An 18,874-nucleotide genomic window follows, 5' to 3' on the forward strand; every position below is an offset into this window, starting at 1 on the left:
CCATTGATCTCTGACCTGTTGGGTTGATTGTATTAAGTAAACATGAAACATGAACCAACTCTTTGTTTGTTTGGGCTCAGAACGCTGGGAAAGTTGGTCTCTAAGTTATACCTTGCTCAGCTTGTTAAGAACAAAAGAACATAATAATTAGGAGCAGTAGTCGGCCATTCGGCCCCTCGAGCCTGCTCCGCCATTCAATAAGATCATGGCTGATCTTCGACCTCAACTCCACTTTCCCGCCCGGTCTCCATATCCCTTGATTCCCTTAGAATCCAAAAATCTATCGATCTCAGCCTTGAATATACTCAACGACTGAGCATCCACAGCCCTTTGAGGCAGAGGATTCCAAAATTTCACAACTCTCTGAGTGAAGAAATTCTTCCTCATCTCAGTCTAAAACGGCTGACCCCTTATCCTGAGACTATGTCCCTAGTTCTAGACTCTCCAGCCAGGGGAAACACCCTCTCAGCATCTACCCTGTCAATCCCCCTCAGAATCTTGTATGTTTCAACGAGATCACGTCTTATTCTTCTAAACTCCAGAGAGTATAGGCCCGATCGACTCATCCCAGGGATCAATCTAGTGAACCTTTGTTGCACCACCTCTAAAGCAAATATGTCCTTCCTCAGATAAGGAGACCAAAACTGTGCACAGTACTCCAGGTGTGGTCTCACCAAAGCTCTGTACAATTGTAGTAAGACTTCCTTACTCTTGTACTCCTAACCCCTTGTAATAAAGGTCAACATGTCATTTGCCTTCCTAATTCCTTGCTCTCCCTGCATGCTAACTCTCTGTTTCCTGTACGAGGACATCTAAATCTCTCTCTATCATTGGCAAACTTCGATTCATTACACTTGTTGACTCCATCAATCACTGTTCTTACATTCTGGGGGGTTTGCACAAGATTTTGGGGTTTTTGAGGTTTTTGCACTTTCTATGAGTTTCGCAGCACCGACCACCCCTGTAAGCAAACACTCGCGCCCTACAACCTGGAGTGGGCACTTACCTGCCCAATGTTCAATGTTCAGGTAAATGTAGCTGCCACGTGGATTCCTCAACTTTGAAGGCAGTTTATTAGACTGTGGCTCAGGCCATAAACAACTAGCCAGATTTATTCAACAGTAAGCAGATAAATTAATAGCATTTAAACAAACAGTAGATTTACAGTATTGAAAGACTTTACGATTCATAAAATCATAGAATGATACAGCACAGAAGGAGGCCATTCGTCCATCATGCCTGTGCCAGCTCTTTGGTGGAGCTCTCCAATTAGTCCCACTCACTGCTCTTTCCCCATAGCCCTGCAAATTTCCCTCCTTCAAGTATTTATCCAATTCTCTTTTGAAAGTTACTATTGAATCTTCTTCCACCGCCCTTTCAGGCAGCGCATTCCAGATCACAACAACTCGCTGCGTAAAAAAATTCTCCATAACTCACCTCTGGTTCTTTACCAATTATCATAAATCGGTGTCCTCTGGTTACCGATTCTCCTTATTTATTCTATCAAAACTCTTCATGATTTTCAACATCTCTAATAATCTCTGCTCTTAAAACCTTCTCTGCACTAAGGAGAACCATCCCAGTTTCTCCAACCTCTCCGCATAACTGAAGTCCCTCAGCCCTGGTACCATTCTTGTCAGAACACCAAAAACAACAAAAGTGTTTCACTTACACAAACACGCGATATAAAACAGTCCGTTGAAACATAGTCCCTAACAAGGCTGTTTTCCATGGAGTCTCGGACTTGGCCTGAGCTCCAATGGCTTCAGACTGATTACTGACTGGGAGAAGGCCAGTTCACAATCCTTTGAAGATATAACAGAAGAAAAGGCATCAAAAACATATCTCTCACAACGACATTACGTGATCAGCCATTCACAGGATTCAAAATGCTGTTTTACCACACAAACATAATCAACCATGTCCGTCAAAGCGTCCCCAGGATCTTTGAACTGCTGCCGTTCTGTCGCGACCTTTCTTCACTTTCTCTATTTTATTGAACCGACTTGGCCAGTGGTCCTCTGAATGTTCCTCTCTTCTTCTGTACAGGAACAAGAAAGACTGAGGTCCATCCAGTTCACCTTCTACCATCCCGGTAGATAATGGAGTTGTTGACTAATCACAGCCATCAATCTCTGGTCTACAACAGACCCAGACACGAGGTGAGGAAAACCCCCAGTGGTGGAGAGCTTTGGGAACCACAGGTTCAAAGTCACCTGTTCCTCCCTAGCACTCACCACACGTCACGTCGCAAATTACTCATACGCTGTAACTCTGTTTAATGTGGAACTGGGAGTTTGTTGGCAAAAGAGGGCGAGGACATCTGTTGGAAGAGCACGGAACTGCAACACATCCACACTTCTGCAAAGCTCGCTGCAATTTCTTCTTCTTTATTTTCTTTATTTTTATTTACAAAATTGTTACTAAAAATATAATCCATATCTTCAGGGTATAAACAAGAAGCAGTCAATGTACAATAAACTATTGTGGAGTAAAGATCTTTCAATCAGGAAATGTCTGATTGTTCAGCATTTGGAGCAGGTTTTCACCTCTTGCTGAATTGGAAAAGTTCAGATTGATTTAAACCACTGACTGATTAAAATGCAAATCTTAACGATTAAGATGGAATAAAAAGCCAGTATCAGTAACGGTGACCATGAAGATATCGGATTGTTGTAAAAACCCAACTGGTTCACTAATGTCCTTCAGGGAAGGAAATCTGCCGTCCTTACCCGGTCTGGCCTATATGTGACTCCAGACCCACAGCAATGTGGTTGAATCATAGAATGGTTACAGTATGTAAGGAGGTCATTCGGCCCGTCGAGCCCATGCTGGCTCCCTGCAACAGCACTTCAGCTACCCCACTCCCCCGCCCTTTCCCCGTAGCCCTGCAAATGTTTTTCCTTCAGGTACTTATCCAACTCCCTTTTGAAAGCCATGATTGAATCTGCCTCCACCACCCTATCAGGCAGTGTATTCCAGATCATAACCACTCGCTGCGTAAAATAGTTTTTCTCATGTTGCCTTTGTTCTTCTGCCAATCACCTTAAATCTGTGTCCTCTGGTTCTCGACCCTTCTGCCAATAGGAACAGTTTCTCTCTATCTACTCTGTCTAGACCCCTCATGATTTTGAACACCTCTATCAAATCTCCTCTCAACCTTCTCTGCTCTAAGGAGAACAACCCCAGCTTCTCCAGCCTATGCACGTAACTGAAGTCTCTCGTCCCTGGAACCATTCTCGTAAATCTTTCCTGCACCCTCTCTAAGGCCTTCACATCCTTCTTAAAGTGCGGTGCCCAGAACTGGATACAATACTCCAGTTGAGGCTGAAGCAGTGTTTTATAAAGGTTCATCATCATTTCCACACTTTTGTACCACCACACAGTCCTTGTGGAGATGTTGTCCTGACACCCTCTATTGTGTTGTGTGGCACTACCACTGTGCTAATTGGGATAGATTCAGAACTGATTTAGCAGCTCAAAACTGGGCATCCATGAGGTGCTGTAGACCATCAGCAGCAGCAGAATTATATTCCACCACAATCTGTAACCTCATGGCCTGGCAAATCCCTCACTCTACCATTACCATCAAGCCAGGGACCAGCCCTAGTTCAATGAGGAAGGTGGAAGAGCATGCCAGGAGCAGCACCAGGCATACCTAAAAGTGAGGTGCCAACCTGGGGAAGCCGCAACACAGGACTACAAGCATGCTAAACAGCGGAAGCAGCATGCTATAGACAGGGCTAAGTGATCCCACAATCAACGGATCAGATCAAAGCTCTGCAGTCCTGCCACACCACGAATAGTGGTGGACAATTAAACAACTAACGGGAGGAGGAGGCTCCATGAATATCCCCATCCTCAAAGATGGCGGAGCCCAGCACATGAGTGCAAAAGACAAGGCTGAAGCTTTTGCAACCATGATTCACCTCGGCCTCCTCCTGAGGTCCCCACCATCACAGAAGCCAGTCTTCAGCCAATTCGATTCACTCCACGTGACATCAAGAAACCGCTCAGCGCACTGGATACAGCAAAGGCTATGGGCCCAGACAACATCCTGGCTATCGTGCTGAAGACTTGTGCTCCAGAACTAGCAGTGCCTCTAGCCAAGCTGTTCCAGTACAGCTACAACACTGGCATCTACCCGACAATGTGGAAAACTGCCCAGGTATGTCCTGTCCACAAAAAAAGCAGGACAAATCCAATCCGGCCAATCCAGCACTAAGTGGCTAATAGTGACCATCTGTTGGTGTGGAGTACCCAGATTTGATGTGAGAAGCAGGCACACCCCTCTCACTGATATCTGTAAGTAAATACCTGGGAGGAGAAATTCAGTATCGCCCCATTTGGGGCGCAATTATCGGCCGGGCGCAAAGATTAGCGCCTGGCGCTAATTATCGCCTCCGACTGCAAACTTGGCTTTTATTGCCCCGGAGGTGATTGGAGCGCTAAATCAGGCGCTACACACCTCTCTTAAGGCACAAAGGCCGAGGAGCGAGGCGCTACCTCAGAGCGCTGGCAAAGCTCATGTGACGTCAGTCAGCAATGGAACACAGACACAATGGCGCTGGCCAGTTCATAAAGGCGAGGGTTGATCTTGCTTTCCATCCACATCCTGCTCATTGCAGCCTTGAATCTCGGCCTGGAGAGACCTGTACATCAAATCTGCTGGAAAGAACAATGGAGAGGCCCAGGGAAAGAGCTCAGAGTGCAGCCCCCACAGTCTTTTCTAAATCGATACAAGGAAGGGCAAATCAAAATGAACCTGCAAAGTGCTGCTCAGTACCCAAAACTCCTTCACACAGCGTTGAATCTCTCCAGAAGGCTCTCGCTCTCTCAGAATGCGTGGTGCAAAAATGTCACCAACAAAAAAAGGTAGGAAGCGGTCGCCTTTAAATAGTGCTCCCCCAGTCCGTTCCTGACTGCAAAACGCTCCCCTCAACCTGTCATTGCTAGCGGCAGGCGGTAAGGCAGGGGGCGACACTCAATATCCGGTCCGGGGCGCTACCGGGGCGTTGCACACTCGACTGATGCCACGATCTGCCGGCGCAGGAGATCATGGCGGTAGTGTTTAGCACTGCCGCAAAATATCTAGTTAATTTCCTGAGCGGCGTAAACATCGCTGCGCACAGGCACTAGTTGCTTTGCGCCCCATTAACGCCCTCTTAAGGCACTAACGGGAGGCGCAAACCAATTGAATTTTTCCCCCCTGGGTTAGAAATTCAGTATCGCCACAGTTGGGGCGCTAACTTTTGAAAAGTAGTAGAAGTGGCGCCAGGCGCTAATGATTCTCTCCTGCCGGGTAATTCAGCCTTAGCGCTCCAAGAGGGAAGTGGAGCGCTAAATCAAGCGTAAACCCCTTCTCCTAGGGCGCTAATGTCCGAGAGCAGGGCGGGAGAAGCAGAGTGCTGAACAATGTCGAGTGAAAAGATACCGGCATCGCAGGCTGCTTCCCTTGCTTAAAGGGAAGGGCCATTGATGATGCACAACATACTTCTGCTGAGTTCTGTGTTGCCAGGCGACCTGCACGACTGCCATTGCATCTCAAACACTCTCAGAGAGTGGAGGGCTTGGACCTCTCGCAGCAATAAAGCATCGGAAACTTTCAGCAGGCGCCGGACTTTTGCAAAGAATCAAGTTTGGCCCACCGGAAATAGCGCTCCCCAAGCGGCCAGTCATGTCAGCCGTGGCTCAACGGGCAGCACTCTCGCCTCTGAGTCAGAAAGTTGTGGGTTCAAATCCCACTCCAGGGACTTGAGCACATAAAGCTAGGCTGACGCTCTAGTGCGGTGCTGAGGGAGCGCTGCACTGTCAGAGGTGCCGTCTTTTGGATGAGACGTTAAACAGAGGCCCCGTCTGCCCTCTCAGGTGGACTTAAAAGATCCCGCGGCACTATTTCGAAGAAGAGAAGGAGAGTTCTCCCCGGTGTCCTGGCCAATATTTATCCCTCAATCAACATCACTAAAAAACAGATTATCTGGTCATTATCACATTGCTGTTTGTGGGAGCTTGCTGTGCACAAATTGTGACTGCCGTGTTTCCCACATTACAACAGTGACCACACTTCATTGGCTGTAAAGCGCTTTGAGATGTCCAGTGGTCGCAAAAGGCGCTATAGAAATGCGAGTGTTTCTCTTAGCCGAGGTGAGGACGCCTCCTCTTCCTGCCGTTGTTCACGCCCGGCCATACAGCGGGAGGGGGGCAGGAGGCAATTTCACATCCGGGGCGGTAACGGGGCGCTGCGCACTTTATTACGTCATGATCTGCCAGGTGCTAGAGGGCAAGGCGGTAAGTGTTAGCGCCAGCGCTAGATCGGCAGGGAAGTTCGCGGGCGTCGCTGAATTTGTCGCATCCGGTCGCCAACCCCTCAGCGCCCCCATTACCGCCTTCCCCAGGAGCTAACAGGAGGTGCAAAGCAGCCGAATTTCTCTCCCAAGGTGTTCAGAAGGTGTAAGAATAAAGTACGGAGCAATTAAGCACGGTGGCATAGTGGTTAGCACTGTTGCCTCACAGCGCCAGGGACCCGGGTTCGAATCCGGCCTCGGGTGACTGTCTGTGTGGAGTTTGCACATTCTCCCCGTGTTTGCGTGGGTTTTCTCCGGGTGCTCCGGTTTCCTCCCACAGTCCAAAGACGTGCGGGTTAGGTTGATTGGCTATGATAAATTGACCCTTAGTGTTAGGGGGATTAAATACGTGGGGTTACGGGGATCGGGTGGGATACGTGTCGGTGCAGGCTCGATGGGCCGAAATGGCCTCTATCTGCACTGTGGGGTTTCTGTGATTCTGTGAATTACAAGCTCAGCACAGGGTGACCCTGATTGAAAACCATTTAACTGTTTAAAGGCGGGGGTAAACCTCAGTCATTTAGTGAGAAGCGATGGTGGATCTTTCCTTGGTCTGTATGGGGTTCACATGTGAGTTGTGGGTCCCCATTGCTTGGACCTACTCTGGGGAGCTGAGCTGTTGGTTCAGCTTGTGTTCAACTTTTATTTTATTTTCTCTCCATTCCTCGACTTTGGGCAGGATTACAGCATTTGATGCTTCAAATGTCCAAGTGAAAAGCAGCTAATTGTCGATGCTGGAAATTTGAAACCTAGAACCCTGCAGCACAGAAGAGGCCATGCGGCCTGTCACGCCTGTGAATGAGCTGTCCAATTAATCCCACTCCCCAGCGTTTTCCCTATAACACTGCAGATTTTTCCTCTTCAAGTACATGTCCAATTGCCCTTTGAAAGTTACAATGGAATCTGATTCCACCACACTTTCAGCAAGTGCGTTCCAGAGCATAACAACCCTCTGTGTGAAGAATTGTCTCCCCATTTCCCCTCTAGTTCTTATCTCTGACCTCTGGTTATTGACCCACTTGCCAGAGGAAACAGTTTCTTCCTACTTGCTCTATCAAAACCCCCGATAAATTTGAATACCTCTATTAGGTCTCCCTGAACCTTCTCTGTCCTAAGGAGAACAAGCCTAGCTTCTCCAATCTCTCCACATAACTGAAGTCCCTCATCCCTGGTATCATCCTGGTAAATCTCTCTGCACCCTCTCCAGGGCCTTGACACCTTTCCTAAAGTGTGGTGCCCAGAACTGGACACAATACTCCAGCTGAGGCCTAACCAGTAAAGGTTTAGCATAACTATCTTGTTTTTGTATTCAATGCCTCTATTTACAAAGCAAAGTATCCCATACGCTTTCTTAACTGCCTTATCAACTTGTCCTGCCACCTTCAAGGATTTGGGAATATGCACCCCCAGGTCCCTCTGCTCTTGCACCCCCTCAAAATAGTCTGATATACCTATCAATTCATTCCATGAAAAGCGACGAGTTAAGATAGTAACTATAGGTTTTTATTGGCTAAATAACAGAGCCCACCCTCGTGGGTGATCGGTTCCAGCAAGGAAGAATACTAGCCAAGCAATCACCTTTATACCTGGGCAAGCAGGCGGAGCCATGGGCGGAGTCAGCTGAGGTATGCCTAGGTATAACAGCGTGCGAGGCAAGAGGTAACCTTGTGTAGTGATAACAACAGTGTAAACAATAACAGTGGTTTACCACATTCACCCCTTGTTTAAAATTGAGTCCGGCGGGGTGAAGTGTACTGCTAGTTCGTGTATGTCAGTCTATCAGGGGGCCTCGTAAGCCTTTCTGACCGGCGCAGCAGCGGCGGCGGTGGTGCAGTATCCGATGTTAATGCTGGTGTCTGCGTGGTCGACGAAGGCCCCTGGGGTTCCGGCATGCCGCCTACTGGAGCTGGATTTGGGGGAGTGGTGGGGGATAACGGTGGTGTCTCAGGGGTGCCCGAGGGTGCGAGGTCTCACAAGGAGACTGTGTCCTCCCGCCCGTCTGGGTATTCCACATAGGCATACTGGGGGTTGGCGTGCAGGAGGTTCACCCTCTCGACCAGGGGGTCCATTTTATGGGTCCTCACGTGCTTCCGCAGCAGGACGGGCCCCGGAGAAGTCAGCCATGTTGGTAGCGAGGTTCCCGTAGTCGACTTCCTGGGGAAAACGAACATTTGCTCATGGGGGGTGGCGTTAATGGCAGTACAAAGCAGTGACCGGATGGAATGGAGCACTGCCGGGAGGACTTCCTGCCAGCGAGAGGTTGGGAGGCCCTTAGACTTTAGGGCTAAGAGGACGACCTTCCAAACTGTCGCGTTCTCTCTTTCCACCTGGCCGTTCCCCCGGGGGTTGTAGCTGGTGGTCCTGCTCGCAGCAATACCTCTCGCGAGCAGGAACTGGCGAAGTTCCTCGCTCATGAAGGATGAGCCCCAGTCGCTATGTATATAGTTCGGGAACCCGAACAAGGCGAAGAGGTCATTCAGGCATTTGATGACCGTGGTACTGGTCATGTCTGGGCAGGGGATGGCGAAGGGGAAACGGGAGTACTCGTCAATAATGTTGAGTAAGTACACATTACGTTCAGAGGACGGGAGGGGCCCCTTAAAATCGATGCTCAAGCGCTCGAAGGGGTGGGTGGCCTTGATCAGGCTTGCTCTGTCCGGCCTATAGAAATGCGGTTTGCATTCGGCACAGACTTGGCAGTTCCTGGTCAAGGTCCTGACCTCCTCGATGGAGTAGGGCAGGTTGCGGGCCTTAATGAAGTGGTAAAGTCTAGTGACCCCGGGGTGGCAGAGGTCATTGTGGAGGGTCCGCAGTCTATTAACTTGCGCGTTGGCGCATGTACCTCGTGATAGAGCATCTGGGGGCTCGTTGAGTTTACCAGGCCGGTACAAGATATCGTACTCGTAGGTGGAGAGCTCAATTCTCCACCTCAAGATCTTGTCGTTCTTGATTTTGCCCCTCAGCTTGTTATTAAACATAAAAGCAACCGAACGCTGGTCGGTGAGGAGGGTAAATCGTTTGCCTGCCAGGTAATGCCTCCAGCGTCGTACCGCTTCCACAATCGCCTGGGCCTCCTTCTCGACAGAAGAGTGTCGGATCTCAGGGCCCTGGAGGGTCCTTGAGAAGAAGGCCACAGGTCTCCCCGCCTGGTTAAGGGTTGCAGCTAGGGCGAAGTCGGATGCATCGCTCTCCACTTGGAAAGGGATGGACTCATCCACTGCGTGCATTGTGGCCTTCGCAATGTCTCCTTTTATGAGGGAGAAGGCTGCGCATGCTTCTGCTGTCAGGGGGAAGGAGGTGGACTTCATGAGGGGTCTGGCTTTGTCCGCATAATTGGGCACCCATTGGGCATAGTAAGCGAAGAGCCCCAGGGTTCTCTTCAGTGCCTTTTGACAGTGGGGAAGGGGAAGCTCCATGAGGGGGCGCATTCTTTCGGGGTCGGGGCCGATGACTCCGTTCTCTACTACGCAGCCGAGGATGGCAAGGCGCGAGGTGTTAAACATACATTTCTCCTTATTGTAAGTGAGATTCAGCCGTTGGGCCGTACGGAGGAATTTCTCCAGATTAACATCGTGGTCCTGCTGGTCGTGGCCGCAGATGGTGACGTTGTCTAGATAAGGAAACATGGCCTGCAGCGCGTTCTGGTCAACCATCCGGTCCATCTCCCTTTGGAAGACCGAAACCCCATTGGTGACGCCGAAGGGAACCCTAAGGAAGTGGTAGAGGCGGCCATTCGCCTCGAAGGCGGTATACTGGCGGTCCTCAGGGCGGATAGGGAGTTGGTGATAGGCCGACTTAAGGTCGATGGTGGAGAATACCCGGTACTGTGCAATCTGGTTGACCATGTCAGATATGCGGGGAAGGGGGTATGCGTCCAGCTGGGTGTACCGGTTTATGGTTTGGCTGTAGTCGATGACCAGGCGGTTTTTATTGCCGGTCTTAACGACTACGACCTGGGCACGCCAGGGGCTGGTGCTCCCCTCGATGATGCCCTCTTTCAGGAGACGCTGCACCTCAGAGCTAATAAAAGCTCTGTCCCCGGCGCTGTACCGCCTGCTCTTGGTAGCGACGGGTTTACAGTCGCGGGTGAGGTTAGCGAACAAGGAGGGGGGCGGGACTTTGAGAGTGGAGAGGCCACAGGTGGTATGCGGCGGGCGGTTTAAAAACTGCTGGTTGTAGACTGTGAGTGGGGGGAGGGGTCCACCGTATGCCAAAGTGGCACTTTGGAGGTGGCATTGGAAATCCAGCCCTAGTAGGACGGCAGCGCAGAGCTGGGGCAGGACGAGAAGTTTAAAGTTTTTATATTCTGTGCCCCTAACCGACAGGGTCACCACACAGTATCCGCTGACGTCTGTTGAATGGGACTTCGACGCCATCGAGATCCGATGGCGCGTTGGCCGGACAGTGAGGGAGTAGCAGCACACCGTGTCTGGGTGAATAAAACTCTCCGTGCTCCCGCTGTCGAACAAGCAGGTCGTGGCGTGGCCGTTTACCTCGATGTCCATCATGGACCTGGACAGATGATGCGGGAGAGCTTGGTCAAGCGTGACGGAGGCCAGTGTATGGCTGAGTGAGCTGCTGTCGTCAGCAGGTGAGGCGGTGGTCGGGTCTGGAGACAACATGGTGGCCGAGTGCGGCGAACAAAATGGCGGAGAAGATGGCCGCCCCCACGACTCACATGAGGTACTGCTGGCGTCTGTGGCCTTGATCAAAGATGGCCGCCCCCACGATTCACATGAGGCACTGCTGGCGTCTGTGGCCTTGATCAAAGATGGCCGCCCCCACAACTCACATGAGGCACTGCTGGCGTCTGTGGCCTTGATCAAAGATGGCCACCCCCACAACTCACATGAGGCACTGCTGGCGTCTGTGGCTTTCCCTCTGCAGGCATTCGCGAAGTGGCCTTTTTTTCTGCAGCCGGAGCAGGTCGCATTCCTTGCAGGGCAGCGCGCCCTTTGATGTCTCGCCTGGCCACAGAAATAGCAGCTGGTGGCCCGATCGCGGGGCTCCGCTGCCGCAGCAGGTCTCGGGGGTGGCGGTCCCGATCGATTCCGGGACACCGACGCCGTAGTAGGTCCCAGGGGCGGCGGTGCGAGGGGTATTGCGGCCGGAGTCGGGCCTGAGTCCCACGGTCGCGCAGCACTGTACCCGGAGTATGCCTCGAGGTCCCGATGGGCCACTTCCAGGGAGCGAGCGAGGGCTGTAGCTGCTTTCAAGTCGAGGTCCTTTGATTCAAGCAGTCTTTGCCGTTAGTAGTCGGACCGAAGGCCTTTCACGAAGGCATCGCGGATATTTCCTTCAGCATGTTGTGCAGCCGATACAGCTTTAAAGTCACAGTCCCTGCCGAGTGTTTGTAGCGCCCGTAAAAATTCATCTACAGACTCTCCTGGCTGTTGCGAGCGGGATCTTAGGAGATGTCTGGCATACATTGAATTTACTGGGCTCCGGTACTGCTCTTTTAGCAGGTCGAGGGCCTCCTCGTATGTAGTAAGGTCCCGGATGAGTGCAAATACTTTAGGGCTCACCTGGGCGGTCAGAACTCTTAGTTTGTCGGCTTCCGATGGCACGCCGGAGGCTACCAGGTAGGATTCAAAGCAGCTCAGCCAGTGATCGAAGTCGAGGGCTGAATTCGCTGCCTGTGGATTTAGATCCAGGTACGGCGGTCGGAGGGCTCGCAGCCAAGTCGGCTGCTGGGGCTGGTCAGTCATTTCAAAATTTAGCCAATAAAATTGATATACCTATCAATTCATTCCACGAAAAGCGACGAGTTAAGATAGTAACTATAGGTTTTTATTGGCTAAATAACAGAGCCCACCCTCGTGGGTGATCGGTTCCAGCAAGGAAGAATACTAGCCAAGCAATCACCTTTATACCTGGGCAAGCAGGCGGAGCCATGGGCGGAGTCAGCTGAGGTATGCCTAGGTATAACAGCGTGCGAGGCAAGAGGTAACCTTGTGTAGGTGATAACAACAGTGTAAACAATAACAGTGGTTTACCACATAGTCCCATTTAGATTATACTGCCTCTCCATGCTGTTTCTCCCAAAGTGCATCACTTCACACTTATCCACATTTCATCTGCCATGTGTCTGCGATTTCACCAGTCTGTCTGTGTCCTCCTGAAATCTGCTGCTATCATAATCATAATCAAAATCATAATCAACTTTATTGTCATTGTTAGTGCACAAGTGCAGTACAACGAAATGTAGGCTTGCGGCTCCCGAGAGTGTACATTTAGATTAAGACATTTAAACATTAAACATACATTTGGCTTGTAATACATTAACATAAACATAATAAAGTGCATTGACAGATGTGCAGGCTTTAGAGTTTATTTGTGGAGTTCAGTAGGATGACAGCCCTGGGAAAGAAACTGTTCCTAAATCTGGTCATACGGGTGCGAATGCATCTGTGGTGTCTCCTAGATGGCAGGAGGGCGAACAGACTGTGGCTGGGATGGGTAGGGTCTTTGATGATGGTCCGTGACCTCCGTAAACAGCGTTTCTGGTATATGTGCTCTATGGTCGGTAGCCGGGTGCCGGTAATGCGTTGGGCAGTTTTGACTACCCGCTGCAGGGCTTTCCGGTCATAGTAGCTACAGCTGCCATACCATACTGTGATACAGTTCGTCAGGATGCTCTCTATTGTGCAGCGGTAAAAGTTAGACAGGATCAGGGGTGACAGGTTACATCCCTTCAGCCTCCTTAGGAAATATAGGCGCTGCTGGGCCTTCTCCGCCAGAGAGGAGGTATTGAGGGACCAGGAGAGGTCTTCCGTGATGTGGACTCCAAGGAACTTAAAGCTGTCCACCGTTTCCACCACAGCCCCATGGATGTGGATGGGGTGTGACTTCCGCCTTTAGACTTCCTGAAGTCCACAATGATTTCTTTGGTTTTCTTGATGTTGAGGGCCAGGTTGTTATCAGCGCACCACTTCACGAGATGCTGGACCTCCTCCCTGTAGACTGACTCATCGTTGTTGGTGATCTGGCCTACCACCGTGGTATCATCCGCAAACTTGATGATGGTGTTGGAACCATGAACAGCCACACAGTCGTGGGTGAAGAGGGAGTAGAGGAGGGGGCTCAGCACACATCCTTGTGGGGCCCCCGTGTTCAGGGTCGGGGGTGGGGGGGGAGGTGTGGTTACCTAATTTGACAGACTGGGGTCTGTTTGTTAGGAAGCCCAGGGTCCAGTTGCAGAGGGAAGTGTTCAGGCCAAGAGTGTGGAGTTTGGTGGCCAGCTTGTTGAGGACGATAGTGTTGAATGCTGAGCTGTAGTCTATGAACAGCATTCAGATGTAGGTCTCTTTACCATCAAAGTGATTCAGTGCAGAGTGTAGAGCAGTTGTGATTGCATCCTCCGTTGATCTGTTTGCACGAAAGGCAAACTGGTGTTGGTCAAGAGAGGCGGGAACACTGGCTTTGATGTGAGCCAAGACTCTATTTACTATGTTGCCAAGTTTTGGATCACCCGCAAACTTCAAAACTGCACTCCCTACACCCAAGTCCAGGTCATTTATATATAACAAGAACTGCTGCAAGCCTCACACCCACATCTCACAGCTCGCACACACTGCCAGCTGTTCAACCATGACAGGATCATCAGCCAAACACATTGCACAACACTCAGCTGTGGCTCAGTGGGCGGCACTCTCGCCTCTGAGTCAGAAGGTTGTGGGTCCCACTCCAGAGGCTAGAGCACAAAAATCTCGGCTGACACTCCGAGATGCTAACTTTCAGAGGAGATGTTAAATCGAGGCCCCGTCTGCCCTCTCAGGTGGCTGTAGTCCTATGGCAGTATTTTGAAAAAGTGTAGGTGAGTTATCCCCAGCGTCCTAGTCAATATTTATCCCTCAATCAACATCAATAAAACAGATTACCTGGTTATTATCACATTACTGTTTGTGTGAGCTTGCTGTGCACAAATTGGCTGCCGCGTTTCCTACATTAAACAGTGAGTACAGTTCAAAAGTTCTTCATTGGCTGTAAAGTGCTTTGGGACGTATATAAATGCAAGTCTTTCCTTCTTTCACTCACTGACACACTTCCTTCTCTCTCGCGGGATAAGGTGATGAACAACCAGAGGCAGCAGGAGTTAACCGGAGGGAGACAGGCGCGCCTCCATATTCTAACCCCCGTGGGGGGGACGCCACTGTAATATATGTGGGTAGAACAAATGAAGGATAGCACAGGTACCAGCTCGCTGGAGGGAGAGGTCGCACACGGCAATGCTCCCTTTAAGCTGCGCGGCATTTGAATGGGCCACTCAGCCCATTAAAGGGACAGTGCAGTCCAAAAAAATGATGGGGAACATTGGCGCACGGGTTCCACTGCAGAGGACGCAGATGAGCACTTCGATGGGTCAACCTACGGAAAGTCGCTGATGGGTATACACAACAAAACGTTTGGTGCATTGGCAGGCTGGCCAGAAAGACTGCCATCAATGTCAAGGAGTATGGAGGAGCCCGGCACCAACTTTTCACATGGCTTTGCACAGAGCTTGGAGCCCATCCTCTCCAGCATGGATGTGGTGGTTAACTCCATTCGCACACTTGTGGACCCAACATGATGCAGCGTTTGATGGCCGATCTCACGGCTTCCATTGCAGCACGAGCAGCAGCCGCCCAATGCCGGAGTGCTGCACTGGAAGCTCAGACTGCTGCCATCATGGCTGTGAATTACAGTGTCCAAAGGAGCTTGCAGGGTGTCACAGCAGTCCACCTATCTGTCCTCCAACAGACCGAGCTTGAACACAGAGCTTGGAGACACTGTAGGGGGTGGCGTGTGCCCAGTCAGCTCTGCCCCTGACTGTCTCTGAGCGGTTCGAATCGCTCCCACACCCCTGGGTTCTAGACACCGGACTTAGGTACAGGCGGCGATACAGAAAACCGAGCAGACAAGTGGTTTGGTGCAAGAAAACTGCAATTTTTATTGAAGACACAATAAAACACAATCTTATTGAGAATTACTGATATAATTACAGGCATATAAAATTACACTTATTTGGGAATGGGGAACACACGGCACGTCGAGGGAACAAACACATTAAAAATCCCCTTATCCTTATCCCACCCCAATACCGAACTAGATTAAGCTACGAGGGGCCAGGAATTCATGCTCACCAATTCGAAACCTGTTGGTATAACTGGTTGTGGGTTTTGAGGTTCACTCTTGTTGTCCTTTGGGGTTCGTTGTCGTCACATGGTCACAGGGCGCGGTGATGGAGTTGTTTGTGCGAAGCACCCTCCTTTTCCTCCGCTAACGTCTTCGTTGAGTACTTTGTCGCGATGGGTCTTCTTCTTCGGGCGGTTCGGTTGCCGAAGGTTTTGTTGCGGTTGGGGCTCAGTTGGCGGTTTTTACCATTAGACAGATTTTTCTACCCATGCTTCGAACGCCAACTTATTCATCGAACGCCAGCTTATAACTAGGCCGTTTGTCTCGATTTCACTGTCCATGCATCAAACGCCAGCTTATAACTAGGCCGTTTGTCCCCCAACGCGTCTTTCCGCTCCCTTCTCTGCCTTTACTGCTTTTACCGTTTGTTTCGTCTCGTCTTGTCTCGTCTCGTCTCGTCTGTTCGTGGCCCCGTATGTCCTGTGCGTTTTCGATTTGGGTCTTGTTCTCCTCCCGAGTTTGGCCCCCGGTGTGGTAATGGGCGTCCTTGGTGTCGAGCGGTGCGGGGAGGGAGAAGAGAGCCCGCAACGAGGCACGAAGCAAGAGCGAGAGGCAGGAGGCAAAGGCCAAGAAAGCGAGAGCTACTGGTGGGCCTCCAATTATACCAGGTTCTTCACCCCTTATCTGCGCGCCAAATCAGGTCAGTCCTTTGTCTAACTTTTGGCGGGCTTGTTTAAAATGATTACAGCCATTTACTTTAACGACTTCTGGGGTGGTTGTCTCCTGGTATAATGACTCCGATGTCCTGGCTGTTTGTTATTTATGAAATTTAATTGTCCTCATCCTGGCTTGCTGGCTACTGTGAGCTGTTACTGATTATATATGCAGAAACCTAATGGCCTCGATTAGGCCCATTCTGACTTGATCTGTTCCAAGGTGAATTAATGCATATTCTGTGTTTACTTAGCTGTCTGGCTCCACAAAGTCTTTTCACAGATTCCTGCATTTTAGGTTTCGTTTCAGGTTTTCAAAAGTGCCTGCCTTTTATTGCAGGGTCTTGCTTTTAAAATCCTGTACTTTTGGTCACGAGGTTGCCGAAGCCATTTTGGGTAACCTTTTTAACAACTTGTCCATACAGGGTCCCTTTATCCATAACTTTTGGGGAATGTGGGGATTTTGAGAACCCTACACCCCTACATTGAAGTATAAACCATTGATGTATATCACAAAAAGCAAGGGGCCTCGTACTGAGTCCTGTGGAACCCCACTGGAAACAGCCTTCCAATCATAAAAACGCCTTTGCTTCCTGCCACTGAGTCAGTTTTGGATCCAACTTGCCACTTTCCCTTGGATCCCATGGGCTTTTACTTTTCTGACTAGTCTGCCATGTGGAACCTTGTCAAAAGCCTTGCTAAAATCCATGTAGACTACATCAAACACACTACCCTCATCAACCCTCCTCAAAAAATTCAATCAAGTTAGTCAGACATGACCTTCCCTTAACAAATCCACGCTGACTGTCCTTGATTAATCTGTGCCTTTCTGAATGACGATTATTACTGTCTCTCAGAACTTTTTCTAATAGTTTGCCCACCACCGAGGTTAAGCTGACTGGCCTGTAATTACTCGGTCTATCCCTTTCTCCCTTTTTAAACAACAGTATCACGTTAGCAGTCCTCCAGTCCTCTGGCACCACACCTGTAGCCAGAGAGGATTGGAAAATGATGGTCAGAGCCTCCGCTATTTCCTCCCTTGATTCTCTCAACAGCCTGGGATACATTTCATCCAGGCCTGGCGATTTATCTACTTTCAAAGATGCTAAACCCCTTAATATTTCCTCTCTCACTATGTTTATCTCATCTTATATTTCACACTCCTCCTCCTTAACTACAATTTCTGCATCGTCCCTCTCTTCTGTGAAGACAGATGCAAAGTATTCATTAAGAACCATGCCCACGCCTTCCGCTTCCACACACAAGTTACCCTTTTGGTCTCTAATAGGCTCTACTCTTTCCTTAGTTATCCTCTTCCTCTTTATCTATTTATAAAACATCTTTGGGTTTTCCTTGATTTTTCTTACCAATATTTTTACATTACCTCCCTTTATTTCCTAATTTCCTTTTTAATTTCACCCCTGCACTTTCTATACTCCGCAATATTTACATCTCAGCTTCGCAAAATTGGTCTTTCCCCAATTCAGAACTTCTACTTTGTCCTTTTCCATAACTATCCGAACTAAATTATGATCACTGCCACCAAAATGCTCTCCCACTGATACCCTTTCCACCTGCCGAGCTCCATTCCCTAAAACCAAGTCCAGAACCGCCCCCTCTCTTGTTGGGCTTGCTCCGTACTGGCTAAAAAAGTTCTCCTGAATGCATTTTAAGAATTCTGCTCTCATACCTTTCACACTAATTTTATCCCAGTTAATATTAGGGAAGTTGAAATCCCCGACTATTACTGCCCTATTGTTTTTGCATTTCTCAGAAATGTGCCGACATATTTGTTCTTCTATCTCCCTCTGGCTGTTCGGAGGACTATAGGACACTCCCAGCTGTGTGATTGCCCCTTTTCTGCTTTTCAGTTCAACCCATATGGCCTCATTTGATGATCCTTGAGGATATCATCCCTCCTCACAGCTGTAATTGTTTCTTTAATCAATATTGCGACCCCCCTCCTTTTTTATCCCCCTCTCTATCTTGTCTGAAAACCCTGTAACTAGGAATGTTGAGCTGCCATTCCTGCCCTTCTTTCAGCCATGTCTCAGTAATAGCTATAATATCAGACTCCCACATGTCTATCTGTGCCCTCAGCTCATCTGCTTTATTCCCTAGACTCCTTGCATTGAAGTATATACTATTTAGCACTGCCAAACTCCCTTGTTGTCTATTTTCTAGCCTTTGTTTCCTCTGTCTTCCAAACACACTTACTAATTTACTGCGTTCCATTTCCAGCTTTGCTTCTCTCCCTTCTGAATCCACTCTCAGGTCCCCATCCCCCTGCTAAGCTAGTTTAAACCCTCCCCAACAGCACTAACAAACCTCCCCATGAGGATATTGGTCCCGGCCCTGTTGAGGTGGAACCCGTCCAGCTTGTACAGGTCCCATCTCCCCCAGAACTGGTCCCAATGCCTTAGGAATCTAAAGCCCTCCCTTCTGCACCATCTCTCCAGCCATACATTCATCTGCTCTATCCTCCTATTTCTGTACTCACTAGCGCGTGGCACCAGGAGTAATCTGGAGATTACTACCTTTGAGGTCCTGCTTATTAATCTCTTTCCTAGCTCCCTAGGGATGAGGGACCTCATCCCTCTTTCTACCTATGTCATTGGTACCGATATGGACCATGACCTCTGGCTGTTCACCCTCCCCCCTCAATGTCAGGCGCTCCACTTCCTGGTGGGGCGGTAACCAAGA

This window comes from Somniosus microcephalus, chromosome 28, assembly GCF_052327205.1.
Source record: "Somniosus microcephalus isolate GS21.2 chromosome 28, FLI_Smic_1.0, whole genome shotgun sequence".
Taxonomy (NCBI): Eukaryota; Metazoa; Chordata; class Chondrichthyes; order Squaliformes; family Somniosidae; genus Somniosus; species Somniosus microcephalus.